This window comes from Prionailurus bengalensis, chromosome X (genome assembly GCF_016509475.1).
Source record: "Prionailurus bengalensis isolate Pbe53 chromosome X, Fcat_Pben_1.1_paternal_pri, whole genome shotgun sequence".
Taxonomy (NCBI): domain Eukaryota; kingdom Metazoa; phylum Chordata; class Mammalia; order Carnivora; family Felidae; genus Prionailurus; species Prionailurus bengalensis.
The window spans coordinates 97,723,285-97,742,330 of record NC_057361.1 but is presented as its reverse complement, the minus strand read 5'-3'; the positions used below and the strand labels follow the sequence as shown (position 1 = coordinate 97,742,330).

General features: G+C 46.7%; 1 protein-coding gene and 1 non-coding gene across 4 annotated transcripts in view; both read right to left on the bottom strand.

Moving 5' to 3' along the window:
- DOCK11 (dedicator of cytokinesis 11) overlaps positions 1-19,046 on the bottom strand; it is a 204,439-nt gene that overhangs the window by 166,881 nt on the left and 18,512 nt on the right. The gene's annotated exons all lie outside the window — the stretch shown is intronic.
- On the bottom strand, positions 7,569-7,641 carry TRNAK-CUU. The gene has a single exon. It is a non-coding gene; the product is annotated as a tRNA-Lys (tRNA).

Sequence of the window (19,046 nt, the reverse complement as noted above, 5' to 3'; positions counted from 1 at the left end):
GAGAGAGAGCATGCAAGCAGGGGAGGGACAGAGAGAGAGGGAGAGAGAGAATCCCAAGGGGGCTCCGTGCTGTCAGCAGAGAGCTCGACGTGGGGCTCGATCCCAAGAACTGTCAGCCGGTGACCTGAGCTGAAACTGAGACTGAGCCACTCAACTGACTGAGCCCCTCAGGCACCCCGCTGTGAAAGGTTTTCTGAAGGTCTTAAGTAAATAACCTTGAGATGATAAGAAATGTTCTGGGGCGCCTGGGTGGCGCAGTCGGTTAAGCGTCCGACTTCAGCTCAGGTCACGATCTCACTGGTCGTGAGTTCGAGCCCTGTGTCGGGCTCTGTGCTGACGGCTCGGAGCCTGGAGCCTGCTTCCGACTCTGTGTCTCCCTCTCTCTCTGCCCCTCCCCTGCTCATGCTCTGTCTCTCTGTCTCAAAAATAAAACCATTAAAAAACAAAAAGAAGAAATGTTCTAGAATTGATCGTGGTAATGGTCGCACATATCTGTGAGTGCACTAAGAGCCTTGAAAATATACACTTTCTTCCCCCACTGTTGATATTTTTTGTAATTTTATAGGTGTTTTCTCCTATGCATATTGTAAACAGTTGCGATCCACCACACACATGGGATAGTTATTTCATGTAAAATCTGTGTCCCACATTTTCACTTCACATCGTTGCCTGAGCATTTTCCACGTCACTTAAAAGTATTGCAAAGCAGAATTCCCCTAACTGCAAAATATTCAGGCGATTCACCTAGTGTTGGGCACTTACGTTTTTAAACATTTGTTTGTTAGTTTTTTTTCTTTCTCTGTCATTTTTTTGAGTACAGTTGACATACAATGTTATGTTATTTTCAGGTATACAACACAGTGATTTGACAAGATTATACCGTATGCTATGTTCACCGCAAGTGTGGTTACCATCTGTCCCCAAACAACACTATTATAATATCATTGACTATGTTCCCTGTGCTGTGACTTTTATTCCCATGACTTAGTCGTTCCATAACTGAAAGCCTGTACCTCCCATTCTGCTTCTCCCATTTTGCCTAACCCCCACCCTGAACTACACATTTTAAATGGGTAAGTTGTATGGTATGTGAATTGTACCTGAACAAAGCTATTAAGAAAGCGAGGGTTGCCTGGCCGGATCGGTAAAGCATGTGGCTCTTGGTCTTGGAGTTGTGAGTTCAAGTCCCGTGTTGGGCATGGAGCCTACTTAAAGTTTTTTTTGTTTTGTTTTGTTTTGTTTTATTAAAAAAACAAGGGCGCCTGGTTGGCTCAGTCGGTCGAGCGCCCAACTTCAGCTCAGGTCACGATCTGGCGATCCACGAGTTCGAGCCCCGCGTCGGGCTCTGTGCTGACGGCTCGGAGCCTGGAGCCTGTTTCCGATTCTGTGTCTCCCTCGCTCTCTCTTCCCCTCCCCCGCTCGTGCTCTGTCTCTCAAAAATAAACAAAAAACATTAAAAAAAAATTACCAAAAAAGTTTTAAAAAGAAAAGTAGAAGAGAAAAAAATAACATACCCAGTTTCAGTTCCTCATACCTAAAAAAATCCCTCCAATATTTGGTAAGAGATGAGTTCCCAGTATACCCACCATGTTGCTCCCTATTAGAAAATGGTTAAGTGTCAATGTGTGGGGATCTTACACTCCGGCCATAGATTCCGCCGACTGGCCCGTTGCAGAAGTGAGGCTAGCTGCCCCACCACGCCCTGAGGGGTCTTCTGGAACTCTTACGCACAGAAATACAAGACACACAGCCTCGTCCTATACAGTCACTGAGCATCAACTGCGTGCCAGACAATGGGCTACAAAGGTGGGCAAGATGTGGGTCCTGCCCTTCGTGAACTCACAGGCTTGGGGAAAAGACAGACCCCTTGAAACAGAGTTAAAATACAACAGGGCAGAGGCTCGGACGGGCGACACAGAGACTGCTGGGGGGCTACAAGGAAGGGAGAGAGGAATTCCACTGGGGAAGGGGGGCTCAGAAAGGAGGCAGCGTGTGCGCTCAGCCTCGAAGCACCGAATAAAAATGCCCGTGGCGGACAAGATGAATAAAGGCATCACGGGCAAAGAAGAGAGCATAAGCAGGGGCGCCCGGGGGGCTCAGTCAGTTAAGCGTCTGACTCTTGGTTTCGGCTCAGGTCATGATCTTGCGGTTTATGAGTTCGAGTCCCACATCGGGCTCCAAGCTGCCAGGCGGAAGCCTGCCTGCGTTTCTCCCGCTCTGCCCCTCCCCTGCTTGTGCTCACGTGCTCTCTCTCTCTCTCTCTCTCTCTCTCAAAATAAATAAATAAACCTGGGGCGCCTGGGTGGCTCGGTCGTTTAAGTGTCCGACTTCGGCTCAGGTCATGATCTCGCGGTCCATGAGTTCGAGCCCCACGTCGGGCTCTGGGCTGATGGCTCAGAGCCTGAAGCCTGTTTCAGATTCTGTGTCTCCCTCTCTCTGACCCTGCCCCATTCATGCTCTGTCTCTCTCTGTCTCAAAAATAAATAAACGTTAAAAATAAATAAATAAATAAATAAATAAATAAATAAACTTAAAATTTTTTTAATAAGAATAAAAAAAAGAAGAGAAGGTGAATAAATAGCATGGAGGAATAAAAGCACATGTTCAGCGAGTCTGGGGACGGACAGAACGGGGAGAAATGGCAGAGATGGGCTGGAAAGGCACGTTTCTGAAGGGCTATGTGCGCCAAGGCAATGAGTTGGACTGTTTCCTGGTGTAGGTGATGGGGAGCCAACAGAGGTCCTGAAGCAGGGGAATGACACGAACAGATGTTTTACTCATATTTATGCACGGAAAGCCAGAAGGTCAGCGCTAATGGAAATTAATCCATAAAATGACAGCATAGGCTGAAAATTTGCCCCATTGTCTACATTTTCCAGGAGCAATACACTGAATTATGGAAAACTACTCATTAGAGCTGCATACAAAACTATTAAGGAAAATAGAGAGTTCTATTTATGCAAAGAGATTTTCCCTTAGAGAGAGAAATGCTTACAAGACGTCTTCCTCACGTGGCAGACATCAAATTAGCCTAAACATTTCATTTTGACAAAAAAAATCAGCTGCCAATCTGCACTTAATTTGTTCCCAACACCTTTTCAATGGCTAATTTCATCCAAACAGAAGTTGGATCACAGTACTCCTTTGTTTAAACCCCTTCAGGGGTGCCTGGGTGGCTCAGTCGGTTAAGCGTCCGACTTCGGCTCAGGTCATGATCTCGCGGTCTGTGGGTTTGAGCCCCGCGTCGGGCTCTGTGCTGACAGCTCAGAGCCTGGAGCCTGCTTTGGATTCGGTGTCTCCCTCTCTCTCTGCCCCTCCCCTGCTCACACTCTCTCTCTCTCGGTGTCTCTCTCAAAAACAAACATTAAAAAATTTTAAATAAACATTAATGTCCTCTTTTGTCTCTCCCCCAACTAGAATTAAAGGTCCGTGCTTAGGGGCGCCTGGGTGGCTCATTTGGTTAAGCGTCTAACTCTTGGTTTCGACTCAGGTCATGATCTCATGGGTTTGAGCCCCGTGTCGGCCCCCCCTTGCCCCCCCCCCCCGTTACTGCTTGGGATTCTGTCTCTCCCTCTCTCTCTGCCCCTCCCCTGCTCACTCTCTCTGTCTCTCTCTCAAAATAAATTTTAAAAACTTAAAAAAAAAAATTTTAGGGGGCGCCTGGGTGGCTCAGTCGGTTGAGAGTCCGACTTCAGCTCAGGTCACGGTCTCACAGTTGGTGAGTTCGAGCCCCGCGTGGGGCTCTGTGCTAACAAACAGCTCACAGCCTGGAGGCTGCTTCAGATTCTGTGTCTCCCTCTCTCTCTCTCTCCCCCCCTCCCCTGCTCATGCTCTGTCTCTCTCTGTCTCTCAAAAATAAATAAACGTTAAAAGAAATTTTTTTAATTTTTAAAGAGCTCCGTGCTTAGTCTCATTCGTTGCTCTGTCCCCAGCACCCCAAAAGTATACCTTGAATGACTGAATGACAAACCATGAATCCATTGGCAATATCTTTCTAACCCTGAGCATTGAGATTTTCTGCCTCTTCCAATTTTTCCTGACATCAAACGCAATCTGCAAACTACTCACTGAAATACACACTTCTGAGCAGCTGTCCCAAGGAGCCCTGCTATTGAACACCTTAACATGAATCATCACTCATCACTTTCTCTTTGGGGAAACTCATAAGGTCATATATGAAATTTTCACGTACAAGGTGGCTCAGTCGGTTAAGCATCCGACTTCGGCTCAGGTCACGATCTCACGGTTCGTGGGTTTCAGCCCCCACTTACCCTGTGAGCAGAGGGTACCCACAGGTGTATTCTCTAGCTTCCTCCCCTAAAGCCATGTGACACATGCCCAGAAGAAGCACTAGCAAGAAGCACACCCCCACGCTCTTAATGGAGTGCCCCCATTCTGCAATGCCAACCCTCAGCCCACGCAAGAGCCACCGTTGAGCCCTCAGACTTAGAACAACCTTGTCTCCACGGACCTGTACCCACAGCATGTGGCAGAACCACCATCATCGTGACAAAGCTATGTCTTTCCTAGGAAAGACTCCCTGTACCTTCCCCCCACCACCCCTGCCGTCCATTCTTCAACTACACTAGCATAACCCTCGCCCATGCCCATCCCGTCAATAGGACAGTGCATTCCTGTCTTGCTTTCATTTTCAATTCAACCTGGACCCCGGGGCCAAGAGCCCCCTCACTAACCCCTTGTCATTCAAAACGACATCCAGGGCCACTCCGCAATCCTGGATCAAACCCCCTGCTTATTTTTCTTTGCTGCTGCTGGAGAAAATCCTGACTCGGAGTTCAGGGGCTTCATTTACAGGGATACAAATCCTCGCCTAGGCTGGGTTCTCAGCCCCACCCTCAAGGCTTTGACTGACTGCCTGTTAGCTCCCTCTGACCCCCAGAACAGACACGTGAGGTTTCACGAATGGAAAATCCCCTCTCTCACACAGTGGCGTCTTGGTGGATTTGCATAGCCTGACGCAAGGGCTCTCCTACTTAAACAGATGTCCCCACACGGATGTGAATGCACATATAACACCACATCATTCCACATTTTTTGGCAGTCAACCCCTTTCGGGGTGCCACTTTCTCCATTCCTAAATAGGCTCCTAATCTGGGGTCTTAAGTGATCCTTGGATGGGATGTGAAACTCTGAAATTACATGGAAAACGCTATACATACATTTCTGTAGGAAAAGGTTCCAAGAGCTTTCAGAATCTCCAAAGTATAACCCAAGAAAGGTTAAGAGACACTGCCTTCCTCATCAAGATAAAAAGCTTCTGCACAGCAAAGGAAATCATCAATGAAACTAAAAGGCAACTGACGAAATGGGAGAAGATATTTGCAAATGACATCTTAGATAAAGGGTTAGTATCCAAAATCTATAAAGAACTCACCAAACTCCACACCACAAAAACAAATAATCCAGTGAAGAAATGGGCAGAAGACATGAATAGACACTTTTACAAAGAAGACATCCAGATGGCCAACAGACACATGAAAAGATGTTCAACAATGCTCATCATCAGGGCAATACAAATCAAAACCACACTGAGATACCACCTCACACCGGTTGGAGTGGCTGAAATTAACAACTCAGGAAACGACAGATGTTGGTGAGCATGTGGAGAAAGGGGAACCCTCTTGCACTGTTGGTGGGAATGCAAACTGGTACAGCTTCTCTGGAAAATGGTGTGGAGGTTCCTCAAAAAATTAAAAACAGAACTACCCTACGACCCAGCAGTAGCACTACTAAGAATTTACCCAAAGGATACAGGAGTGCTGACTCACAGGGGCACATGTATCCCAATGTTTACAGCAGCGCTTTCAACAATAGCCAAATTATGGAAAGAGCCCAAATGTCCATTAACTGATGAATGGATAAAGAAGATGTGGTTTATGTATACAATGGAATACTACTTGCCAATGAGAAAGAATAAAATCATACCATTTACAACAATGTGGGTGGAACTGGAAGGTACTATGCTGAGTGAAATAGGTCAGTCAGAGAAAGACATATATCATATGTTTTCACTCAAATGTGGAAGTTGAGAAACTTAACAGAAGACCATGGGGGAAGGGTAGGAACAAATGGTTACCAACAATGAACAACTCAGGAAACTACAGATGTGGAGAAAGGGGAACCCTCTTGCACTGTTGGTGGGAATGCAAACTGGTGCAGCGACTCTGGAAAACAGTGTGGAGGGTCCTCAAAAAATTAAAAATAGACCTACCCTATGACCCAGCAATAGCACTGCTAGGAATTTACCCAAGGCATACAGGAGTGCCAATGCATAGGGGCACGTTTATAGCACGTTTAGACCAGAGCTTTCAACGATAGCCAAATCGTGGAAAGAGCCTAAATGTCCATCGAGTGACGAATGGATAAAGATGTGGTTTATATATACAACGGAATACTACTTGGCAATGAGAAAGAATGAAATCGGGCCATTTGCAGCAACACGGATGGAAATGGAAGGTATTATGCTGAGTGAAATAAGTCAGTCAAAGACAGATACCATATGTCTTCACTCATATGGAGATCTTGAGACACTTAACAGAAGACCATGGGGGAGGGGAAGGGGAAAAAATAGTTACAAACAGAGAGGGACGGAGCCCAACCATAAGAGACTCTTAGATACACAGAGAACAAACTGAGGGCTGATGGGGGTGGGAGGCAGGGAGGGGCGGAGAAAGTGGGTTGGGATGAGCACTGGGTGTTGTATGTAAGTGAGGAATCGCGGGAATCTACTCCCGAAGCCAAGAGCACATTGTCTACGCTGTATGTTAGCTACCTTGACAACAAAAAATAATTAATGAAAAATAAAAAATAAAAAAAATACACTGGCTTCCTAACTTCATATAAACAGGTTGCTTTATTTTCATAGAAGATTTATTGATTTGTGTAATTCTAAAGCAAATGCATGTTCACCAAAGAATTTTTCATCCACAAATAAAGAGAGAAAATAAAAGTCACTTAGAATCCCACCGTCTGTAGATGATCACTGTTACCATTTTGGCGTTCCTCTGCCTCTTTTCCATATTTTTCTTTCAAATTGGGAGTCCCCCTACTGTTAATTTCTGATCATTACTGTCTTCCAAATAACATAAGAGAAACGCCAGAATATAGAGAATGTGGGATTAGTATTCAAAAATCCCTTTGATTTCCAAGCGACATCCACCCATAAATCATTTAATTGATCACCTGCTATGTGTGTGACACACTACTCCAAAAGTAGGAAGTAAATCCTTCTCTGAGTTCTCACACAAAGTGTTAAAAATTCTAGGGATTTGGGGGCGCCTGGGTGGCTCGGTTGGTTAAGCATCCGACTTCAGCTCAGGTCATGATCTCACTATTACTGAGTTTGAGCCCCGCATCGGGCTCTCTACTGTCAGCGCGGAGCCAGCAAGCAGCCTGTTTCAGATCTTTTGTCTCCCTCTCTCTCTGTCCCTCTCCCCTCTCTGTCTCAAAAATTAATATTTAAAAACACCTTTTTCTAGGGATTTCGATAGAGAATGTGAAGCTCAGCCTAAGAAAGCCAACCTTTTTTTTTTTTTTTTTAAGTTCTACACCCAACGTGGGGCTTGAACTCACGACCCTGAAATCAAGAGTCACATGCTCTACCGACTGAGCCAGTCGGGTGCCCAGAAAGTGAACCTTTTAAAGTGACTAGATCTTGGGGCACCTGGGTGTCTCACTCAGTTGAGCGTCCGACTCTTGATTTGGGCTTAGGTCATGATCCCAGCCAGGGTCTTGGGATCGTGCCCTGTGTTGGGCTCAGCGATGAACATGAAGCCTGCTTAAGATGCTCTCTCTCCTCTGTAAATTAAAAAAAAAAAAAAAAAAAAGTGACTGGACCTGTAGCAACTGGTTAAAAAAAAAAAAAGGCAGATTGTATTATAGTATCGATGAAACACAAACCATCAGAAGTGAGGTGTTTGTGGGGCGCCTGGGTGGCGCAGTCGGTTAGGCGTCCGACTTCAGCCAGGTCACGATCTCGCGGTCCGGGAGTTCGAGCCCCGCGTCGGGCTCTGGGCTGATGGCTCGGAGCCTGGAGCCTGTTTCCGATTCTGTGTCTCCCTCTCTCTCTGCCCCTCCCCCGTTCATGCTCTATCTCTCTCTGTCCCAAAAATAAATAAACGTTGAAAAAAAGAAGTGAGGTGTTTGTTTGTTTTTTTTAAGTTATTTATTTTGAGAGAGGCAGAGAGAAAGGAACAATCCCAAGAAAGCTCCGGCAATGTAAGCGCAGAGCCCAATGCCGGGTTCAAACTCGCGAAACTGCGAGATCACGACCTGAGCCAATACCAAGAGTTGGTCACCCAAGGCGCCCCCAGCAGTCGGGTTTTTGTAAACAATAGCTTTCTTTCCCTCTATTACCAAAACGCAGACTCTCATCTAATAATAAAAATGCATACACGATGAAAATAAACATGTGTGAGATGGGGCTACAGGGTAAAGGCTGGAGATCATCTCGACCCATAAACTCGTTCTGAGAAACATTCCCTGTGTTTTGAGCAATGACGTTAGTGAGTGTGGCCTCCTACAGTGGGGACTGTTCAAAGGAGAGCACTTGTTTGCCTGTTGAATTCTGCCGTGTTTAAAGGAGGAAGGTCAGTGTAATTACTTCGCCAGCCACTGCTTACATATTTCCCAACAAGAGAATTCTGGCAAAACAGAATTACTGCTTGTCTGCTTTAAATATATATAGGCAAAGGATGGGCCCACTGAAAGAATTCTTGCCATTGAAGTGTGCTCTCTCCAATGCCATTTTCATCCTGCATTTAAAGAATATTCTTTAAATATGGGATATTTAAACCCGTACTTATTTGCAAAGAGCAAATAAGCCTCTTCGCAGAATGGAAGCTGCCTCGGTCACCCCATCCCCGCCCTCCCTTGCTCCCCGCCCGGCTAATTACTGGGCCTGTTCCCCTGGCCTGCGACCGACTGTCAGAGGTTTCTCCGTGGGAGCAATCCGGGTCTAGCCCAGTGAGCTTCCTGGAATTCTAGAACACACTGGCTTTCCACTGGAGAACCCGCCACCTCTGGCCAACGCAAAGGCTTGCCCCGGCTACCTTGTAAATACAACCTGAGAGGAGCCACTTTGAAGCTGGGAGCAAGGTGGTCAGCAACCAAACCGGAGACAAAGCCGCTGGCAAAGCCTGGGCATCTTTCTGTCCCTCGGGGACCAGAGGCCAAAGCTGCTTCTGGAAGACCCTGGGGGCAGTTTAAGAACCCTCACTGTTTCTGGGGCGCCTGGGGGGCTCAGTCGGTTGAGCGGCCTACTTCGGCTCAGGTCACGATCTCACGGTCCGTGAGTTCGAGCCCCGCGTCGGGCTCTGTGCTGACTGCTCAGAGCCTGGAGCCTGCTTCGGATTCTGTGTCTCCCTCTCTCTCTGCCCCTCCCCCGTTCATGCTCTGTCTCTCTCTGTCCCAAAAATAAATAAACGTTGAAAAAAAAAAAAATTAAAAAAAAAAAAAAGGTAGCTGGAAGCCACACCTGCTGACCCGAGGTCCCTGTGCCCTGGCCAGGAGCTGGTCCCACAGTGTGGTCACGGCCCACGAACCACTGCACTGAGACCGGCTTTCCGCAGAATGCGCACCATGGGGTTGTTCAAGGCCCTGACATTTCGCCAGAGGATAACTGGGTGTTATCGTACCCCCTATTTGGGAAGTGGCAGAAAGGGAGTGTCATCTGTACTGACAAGGAGAGAGTAAATACGGTCAAATGAAACCATGAAAAACTGATGCATTCGGCGTGGCGGCATGAGGATTGTTTTCCTTCCTTTTTCTTTTTGTTTTTCCCCCGAAGTCTTCAAGCACACACAAGTATTACTGTTCTCATCCCAAAACATTTCGCTCTGTAACCGGCACCGCCCTCCATTTCCGAATTTTTTTCATCAATGCAACACCAACTCCTCCTTCCCACCCCCCACCCCCACCCCCAGGCCCTGGTAACAGCTAATCTGCCTTCTGTCTCTTTCAATTTGCCTGTTCCGGGTACCCCACAGAAATAGAAACACACAACACTTGTCCTTTTGCGTCTGGCTTATTTCACTTAGCATGACGTTTGCAAGGTTCATCCGTGTCGTGGCACGTGTCAGAATTTCATTCCTTCAAAGCCTGAATAATATTCCATTATACAGGGGCGCCTGGGTGGCTCAGTCGGTTAAGCGTCTTGACTCTTGATTTCAGCTCAGGTCACGATCAGCTCAGGTTCGTGGGATTGAACCCAGCGCCCGACATGCTGCGCGCGCGCGCGCTCTCTCTCAAAATAAACCCATAAATGCTTTTAAAAAAATTCCACTGTACGTATATACCATGTTTCGGAGATCTGCGGATGGACATTTGGGTAGTTAAGTCTCTTGGCTCCCGTGAAGAAATAACGCTGCTGTACGAGCCCCTGCCTTCATTTCTTTTGGGTATAGACCCTCGAAGTGGAGTTGCCGAATCATACGGGAATTCTAAATTTAAGTTTTTGGGCAACTTGCCAAGCTGTTTTCCACAGCGGCCGGACCACTGGTACATTCCCACCAGCCGTGCCCAAGGGTTCCAATCTCTCTACATCTTCTCTAACACTTATCAGTGAAGAGGGATCTCCTTGTGGTTTTGATCTGCATTTACCCCATACTTAGTTTGACATCGACTATCTTTTCCTATGCTTATGGGCCATCGGCGCCCACTTCTTGGGTGAACTGTTCCTGCAAGTTCTTTGAGCATGTTCAAACCATCCGTCCCCCACGTTAATCCAATAGAGGCTTCGCAAATTTTTTCTTCCACTCGGTGGGCTGCCTTTTCATCCTCTCGATGGTGTCCTTGGGTACACAAAAGTTTTTAATCCACTTTATTTTTTAAAGAAGGTACACGATAGGGGCGCCTGGGTGGCGCAGTCGGTTAAGCGTCCGACTTCAGCCAGGTCACGATCTCGCGGTCCGTGAGTTCGAGCCCCGCGTCGGGCTCTGGGCTGATGGCTCAGAGCCTGGAGCCTATTTCCGATTCTGTGTCTCCCTCTCTCTCTGCCCCTCCCCCGTTCATGCTCTGTCTCGCTCTGTCCCAAAAATAAAAATAAAAACGTTAAAAAAAAAAATTAAAAAAAAAAAAAAAAAAAAAAAAGAAGGTACACGATAAAATGCGTTAGCCTTATACGTCTTTTTAGACTTCTCTTGGGTGGGTACAGGCACAGGAACTGAGGGCCTCTCAATGAGGTGACAACTCGTTACTCCTCCCCCAACGTGGCTTCTCCCTGACACTTGTATGCTGAGAGTCGGAACTCACGCGGTGTGTGATAGGTGAGCCTTGTCGGGGCAGCAGGGGTGGTGGGGACACGGAATCCTGTAGACTTTTTTTTTTTTTTTAAGTTTATTTATTTATTTTGAGAGGAGGGGGAGAGCACGGGAGGGGCAGGGAGAGAGGGAGAGAGAGAGAATCCCAAGCAGGCTCCTCACTGTCAGTGCAGAGCCCGACGCAGGGCTCGATCCCACAAACCAGGAGATCATGATCTGAGCCGAAATCAAGAATCCGATGCTCAACCGACTGAGCCACCCAGGCAGGCACTTCATAAGCTATCCTTTCACTGGTTGGTTCTGGACTACACATCCTCAACCTTCCAAACCTCTCACCCACGAGATACACGTGCAGAGTTGTTACCACGGAACGGACTGGGACATTTAAGGCATTGTTGTGAAAAGCAGCATCCAAGTTCAGTTCCATCCTGAAGAATCAAACTCTCCACAAGTCATTCCCACTGTTTCGCAATGGTACGCATCGCCTTTCTTGTATCTCTGCCCTTTGTTTCTTTTCCCCGTCCCCCCTTCTCCCCAACTCCCACCGGCAACATGGGGCTTCTAGACAACTACAGTAAAACCTTGGATTGCGAATAACTTGTTTTGCGGGTGTTCCGCAACAGAGCGAATACTTCTGATAAATTTTAACTTGATTAACGAGCGATGTCTTGCAATACGCGTAGTTGCGTGATCACAACTGAGCCAATGGTTCTTGACGTTCGCTTTGATACACAACTGCGCTGGATTACAAGCACGTTTCCAGAACAAACTGTGCTCAGAAACCAAGGTTTTACTGTTTATTTGTCACGTGGGATTTTATTTTCGCACGAATTCTGATGTATGGCCAATTTCTACAGACAGTGAGAAGAAGTAACACATACTCATTTTCTTCCAGGGAGGACCCTGAAACCATCGTCAAGTCCCGATACGGCTGTGCTTCAGTAGCTTCTGGGAATAAATGAAGTCTACATTTCAGGACTATTCTGACGCCGAACTGTTGAATACCTTCGCGCCAAAGGGTAGAAACCCAGGGCGTGCCTGTAAGTTGGGATTTCCTGCTCTACCGAGTAAGCATTTGTCACCAAAGGCATTCTCAATTCTAGATCACTGGTCTACCAAGCCATTGTTTCCTAAGTAGAATAAGATCTGAAACTTTTACTTTAAACTAGGAAATAGGTCTCCACTTCTGAATCAAGTCAGAAGGATATCAGAAGGAAGGCCTCCACCTTCCAAAACAACTGGCTTAGAAATTTGTGTGGGGGCGCCTGGGTGGCTCAGTCGGTTGAGCGCCTGACTTTGGCTCAGGTCATGACCTCACCGGTTGTGAGTTCGAGCCCCGCATCCGGCTCCCTGCTGTCCGCGAGGAGCCCGCCTAGGATCCTCTGTCCCCTCCCTCTCTGCAATTCCCCGCGTGGCTCTCTCTCAAGAATAAGCAAAACATTTAAAAAATTGTTGTAATACAAGGGGTACCTGGGTGGCTCAGTCTCTTGAGCCTGTAGCTCTTGATTTTGGCTCAGGTCATGATCCATCCACAGGGTGGAACCTACTTAGGAGTGTCTCTCTCTCTCTCTCTCTCTCTCTCTCTCTCTCCCCCCCGTCTGCCTATCTCCCCTGCTCATCCTCGCTCTGTAAGAAAAAAAATAATAAAATTAAAAAGAAATTTGTGTTCAGTAACTTTTATTCTTAGGAAATCCCTTTTTGCACTTACATCGTTAGGGAAATAAAACCCTCAACTCCTTTAGCCTACGTTCACATGCTCTACCTACAAAGCCACTTTGTTATGGGGGCGGGGGGGGGGGTGGAAAAGGGAAAAGGAAAAGTAGCTCCTCTCTGCCACAATTTTTTTTTTGGATGTTTACTTATTTTTTTTTTTAATTTTTTTTTCCTCAACGTTTTTTTATTTATTTTTGGGACAGAAAGAGACAGAGCATGAACGGGGGAGGGGCAGAGAGAAAGGGAGACACAGAATCGGAAACAGGCTCCAGGCTCCGAGCCATCAGCCCAGAGCCCGACTCGGGGCTCGAACTCACGGACCGCGAGATCGTGACCTGGCTGAAGTCCGATGCTTAACCGACTGCGCCACCCAGGCGCCCCAATGTTTACTTATTTTTGAGGGAGGGAGAGACAGTGTGAGTGGGGGAAGGGCAGAGAGACAGAGGATCCGAAGTGCACTCTGTGCTGGCAAGCGGGGCTCAAACCCACGAACCAGGAGATCGTGACCTCAGCTGAGGTCACACACCTAACTGACTGAGCCCCACCCAGGTGCCCCTTCTCTGCCACAGTTAGAACACTTTATTGAAAGCTTGCTAAGCCCCGGGTGCTGTGCTAAATTCAACTACCGGTGTTAACAACTCACTGAACTCTTCCAATAATCCTAGGAGGTGGAAAATACGATCATTACTCAGATTTTTATCAGTGAGAAAAGGGAGACTGAGCGCGATTGGGTAACTTGACCAAAGGAGTGTTAACAGTCAATGGGGTAGGCCGAATCCTACGATGCCCCCTAAGATTCCTGCCCGCGGTCTACTTGCCCTGTATAAACCCCTCCCCTTGAATGTAAGTGGAACCTGTGAGGATTAGGAGGTGGCACTCCCCTGATTCCATGAGTAATAAATTGACTCGGAGTTGATCAAAAGGGAGATGATCTTAGGTGGGCCTGACCTAATCAGGTGATCCCTAGAAGAGGGACTGGGCCCTTCCTGGAGAGTGAATCACCTGCTGGCTTTTTATTTTTTACTTATTTTTTGATTTTAATTTTTTAGAGAGAGAGAGAGAGAGAGACAGAGTGTGCAAGCAGGGGAGAGGGGCAGAGGGGGAGAATCTCAGGCAGGCTCCATGCTGTGGAGCCCGAGGCGGGGTCCATCCCACGAGCCTGGGATCATGCGACCTGAGCCGAACTCAAGAGTTGGATGTTCAACCGACAGAGCTGCCCAGGTGCCCCCTCCTGCTGGCTTTTTTTTTTCAACGTTTATTTATTTTTGGGACAGAGAGAGACAGAGCATGAACGGGGGAGGGGCAGAGAGAGAGGGAGACACAGAATCGGAAACAGGCTCCAGGCTCCAGGCTCCGAGCCGTCAGCCCAGAGCCCGACGCGGGGCTCGAACTCACGGACCGCGAGATCGTGACCTGGCTGAAGTCGGACGCTTAACCGACTGCGCCACCCAGGCGCCCCGATCTTTGCCTGTTTTGATGGCCTTCTCAAGTTTCAGACGTGTTTTGATCCTAGTCTCATGCAGACAGACATTTTTTGATTCATTAAAGAGCTACAAATACAATACGGTATTAGGTAAATTGTGAAAAAAAAACCCAGCAGGACGGAAAACATAAGATTTTATTTACCAGGAACACCTTGTTGGAGCAGGCTCAGCCTTTGTAAGGGCTCCAGGCTGTGGTACTTAACAAATATTTTCCTTTTGACTCTGTGGCGTGATCTACAAGATCTGTCATCTGGTGCCTCCAAGGAGATGACAGCACATTACCTCTTTTAAGAGGGCCCAACTGAAACTTCACTGACCAGAAGAAGCCAGTGAATTTTTTGGCTGGAGTGATATCCATGTAGATAGAATCTGCAGAAATCAAACACTGGTAAAAATCCACTTCAAGAGAATCTCGGGGCGCCCGGGGGGCTCGGTCAGTTGAGCGTCCGACTTTTGATTTCAGCTCAGGCCATGATCCCAGCGTCATGGGATCGAGCCCCACATCGGGCTCCGCACTGAGCATGGAACCTGCTTCGGATTCTCCCTCTCCCTCTGCCCCTCCCCGGCGCACAGGCGGTCGCCCGTGCTCTCTTTCAAAGAAAAACATAAATAACAAATAGAAAAATAAAGAGAATCCGTCTAAAAGCAAGTGAACTGGATGCATCACGCTACTTAGAACTCCAAGTGTATGTTGGCCGACCATATACAGGAAGGTTTGATTCTGGCCCTAAGATCATAAAAAGAAAAAAGAAAACCAACCCAGTTTTCCAGAGTTTATTGCTTCCTTTTGGAAAAGCTTCTGCTACACATCTGGAAGTGATTTTCTAACACACTAGCTCCAATGAGTCATCTACAATATTAAGCAATGATTCCATAGGGTGAACCCTGATCATATTTTTCCATTAAGTGGCATCCACTGAGGTCAATGAAAGGCAAAGGCTAACCCAGTCTTGGAGAACCGCACCCTCCCCAGCCCCATTTTATATTGTGGAGAACGTGGGTTCTCTCCTTCTACTGGTTTCCTTCCACTGGTCATGTGCAGAAGATGAATCCAAAGGCTGCTTGGGCGTGGGGGGGGGGGGCAAGCCTAAGTAAAGCTGGCAGGAACACCATTAAGAGGCCATGTATAAACACAGAGCAGTCAGAAACGCAGGGGGTCGGGATGGAGGGGGGTGGTGGACTCCCTGGACAAAAGAAGAAGACAATCTATGCTACCCAGAGTTCAGCAGCTCAAGACTCCTCACTTGGCCAGCAAGGATTTCCCCAAGGAACATTCTAGAAAGGACTGCCAATTCACCCCTTGCTCTTTTGGCCACATCCTAATATACCGACTCCAACCATCAACTTTTAACCCATATCATATTGGTTTCCTAATATTTAAAACTTCTAGCATTGATGTTTACAAGTAGCATTCCAGTGCATTCCCCAAGTGTCTTCGGACACTTGGACTTCTTTCAGGTTCCAATGAAGGAATGAGTCATGTTCCTCCAGAGGCTAAGGAGCCACTTAGAGAGGCTATTTTAAATCTTTCAGGTGACAAGGGTATTATTTAGTTCCCAGAAACAATAATTGACTAACTGGCTTCTTCGGGGCTGAAGGAGTTAATGCAACTTTCCAGGCACCAAAACAAGTTGATTTTAAGTGGCACAGGAGCTAGAAAAACCTAAACCATTAAATCCTACCTTCCAAAAGATATAAATCAGTGGGTGTTCATTTGCATCACAAAAGGATTCTTTGCCTTGCCAAAGGATCCCAATCAAGTTTATTCAAAAATCAGATTCTCCTAATATATGCTAAATGATTTGATTTGCACGTGGGCTTCAGAGCAAACACAGCTGTCCTGAGTCGGATTAGCAGGTACCTTTTCGCCTCGATTTTGGTGCTTCAAGACCCATTTCAGAGATGCCATGCCCTCCGGGGTCACACAGTGTGAGGTCGACCTTAACATTTCTGACTCCTACTCCCCGATTCTAATGATAAAATTGCTTTGCTTTTTACCCAGCACTTTTCATCCGAAGCCTTCAAAGTGTTCAAATCCACATTTGCTAGTCTTCATAATTATGCCAAACAAGCTGGCACGAGAGCTGGCAGTGGAAACCTTCCAGAACTACCGGGGATGTGAAGAAAAATATTAGGACCACTGACAGGCAGAAAACTAAATGGTCCACAGAAACACAAAGGCCTACATTTAAGTTTATGTCTTACAAAACGCAAAATACAAGATTTCGTGAGTCTCACTTTTTAAAAAATAGACCATCTTTTTTTCAAGCAGTTTTAGGTTCAAAGCAAAAGGGAGCAGAAAGTACAGAGTTCCGTTCCCATATACCGCCCTGCGCGCGCGCGCACACACACACACACACACACACACACACACACACTGCTCTCCCATTATCAACATCCCACACCAGAGAGGTACACTTGTTACCATCCATGACCCTATACTGACCCATCATCATCTCCCAAGGTCCACAGTTCAAACCAGGGTTTTAGCAAATACACAACGGCATGCATCTACGTTCAAGTGTCATACAGAACAGTTTCACTGCCTCGAAAATCCTGTGCTCTGCCTATTCATGCCTCCCACCGTCCTACTTTTTAAGTTTTGAAGAAGAAACACTCAAAACCCAGTTTAAATACAACACATCGATGTTTACATATGTTTTATAGGATGACCAGAGTGGGGGCGGGAAGAAGTAATGGGGGAGAAGACCCACGGAGAGAAGGCACGAGAAAGAAATTAACTCGGGGATGTGCATGCTGGTGGAAGACAAAAAGCACACTGTACAGAGCGAAAAAAGACTCGGTTCACCAAGCTGCGCACCGTAATCTAATTATCTTAAATGTCAGAGGCGAGACCTTCCATTTCGGAGCTCCTGATTTATCAGTTAATTCTCCCATCCATTTGTTCTGAAAGCCACAAGAAGTCTACGATTATTTTTTAATGAAAGAACAAAGATACGGCATGTGCAAAATCAGGAGCACTGCGACCAGAAATCTCTGCAGCGTCAATGCACGTCGCCTATTAATTAGCTTTACTCGAAATGTAAGTCCCTCTAGTGATTAATATCATTAATGGCAGCAAAGGGGGAGAAAAGTCAAGGTAGGCATTTCTGCCTCTCAAAGTTTCTTTTAAAAAATAGGAAACAGGGGCGCCTGGGTGGCTCAGTCGCTTAAGCATCTGACTCTTGGTGTCAGCTCAGGTCATAATCCCATGGGTCCATGGGATCGAGCCCCACATTGGGCTCTGGGATGACAGCAGGGGAGCCTGCTTGGGATTCTCTCTCTCCTCTTTCTGCCGCTCCCCTGCTCTCTCTCTCTCAAAATAAAGAAACTGAAAAAAACTTTTGAAGTAAAAAATAGGAGATCTATAAACAGATCCCACGAGTCACATGTAAGTATAGAACACATAAATTCAGCAAGCCTGAAAGGGAAGTATGGAACTTGTCTGGGATTCTCCTTTTTCTGATTATAAAACTAATACCTGCTCCATACAAAAGAAATGAACATTTTCAACACAGAAAACAAATCGAGAATAAAACGGACTCATGGTCCCACCATCCAGAAATATGTACCGTTAATATTATAGATACACATGCACACTTATAAATATACACACTCTCTCACGCCCACCTTGAGAATGCTTTCTTTGAATATAATATTTATTTAGTGCTTGTGATGTTCCAGACGTTTTTCTACGTGCTTTATGGTGTTATTTTACTCAGCCCTTACAACCACCTTGTGAGGTCAGAACTATCGCTGCCTCCATTCTATAGATGAGGAAGCAGAGGCACAGAGTGACGAAGCAACTAACTGCACACGTGTCGCGTAATGCTCAATTTTACAAAAATACGATCATGCTTTTTCACCACCTCAGTAATAAATACAGATGTCGCCTTAATGACCGCATGGCTTGCCGGTGTTTAGATGTACCTTGGCCCAACCCTTTACTCTTGAACACTTGGGGTGTTTCAATTTGGGGGCGGGTTGTTGGCTTTGCTATTAGGACCCACGGCCGTTGTTATCATTATTTCCACTTGACTAACAAGCACAAGAAATCTCCACAAAGTTCAATCGTGTGCCCAAGGCAACGCAGACGGTCAGAGGAATTGCTGGGCCCTTCCAGCACTCTTGACTACCGTGCATTAGCTCTCTCCACTCTCTCTGCCAGCTCCTTATGGCACTTGCATTCTAATGGACAGAAGTGGTCAACAACTATAGTTATGGGACACATAACTATAACTAAGCAGGACGAAATCCTGCTTCGATGATTTCTCCGGGGAGGGGCCAAGAAATATGGCGATGGGATAAGACTTCCTCGATCAATTCCCTCTAAGACCAAAGAACTAGCGTGGGAGGATGGAGAAATGCCCCCCCACCCACCCCAAGATCTGCCCCCATCCCAATCCCTGGAACCCGCAGATGTCAAAGGGGGCCTTACACAAGTGATTGAGTCAAGGGTCTTGAGGTGAGTTGATCATTCCGGATTACCGGGGTGGACCCTAAAAGCCATCACCAGTGACTTTTTTTTTTTTAGTGTTTATTTCCGAAAGAGACAAAATGCTCCAAATGG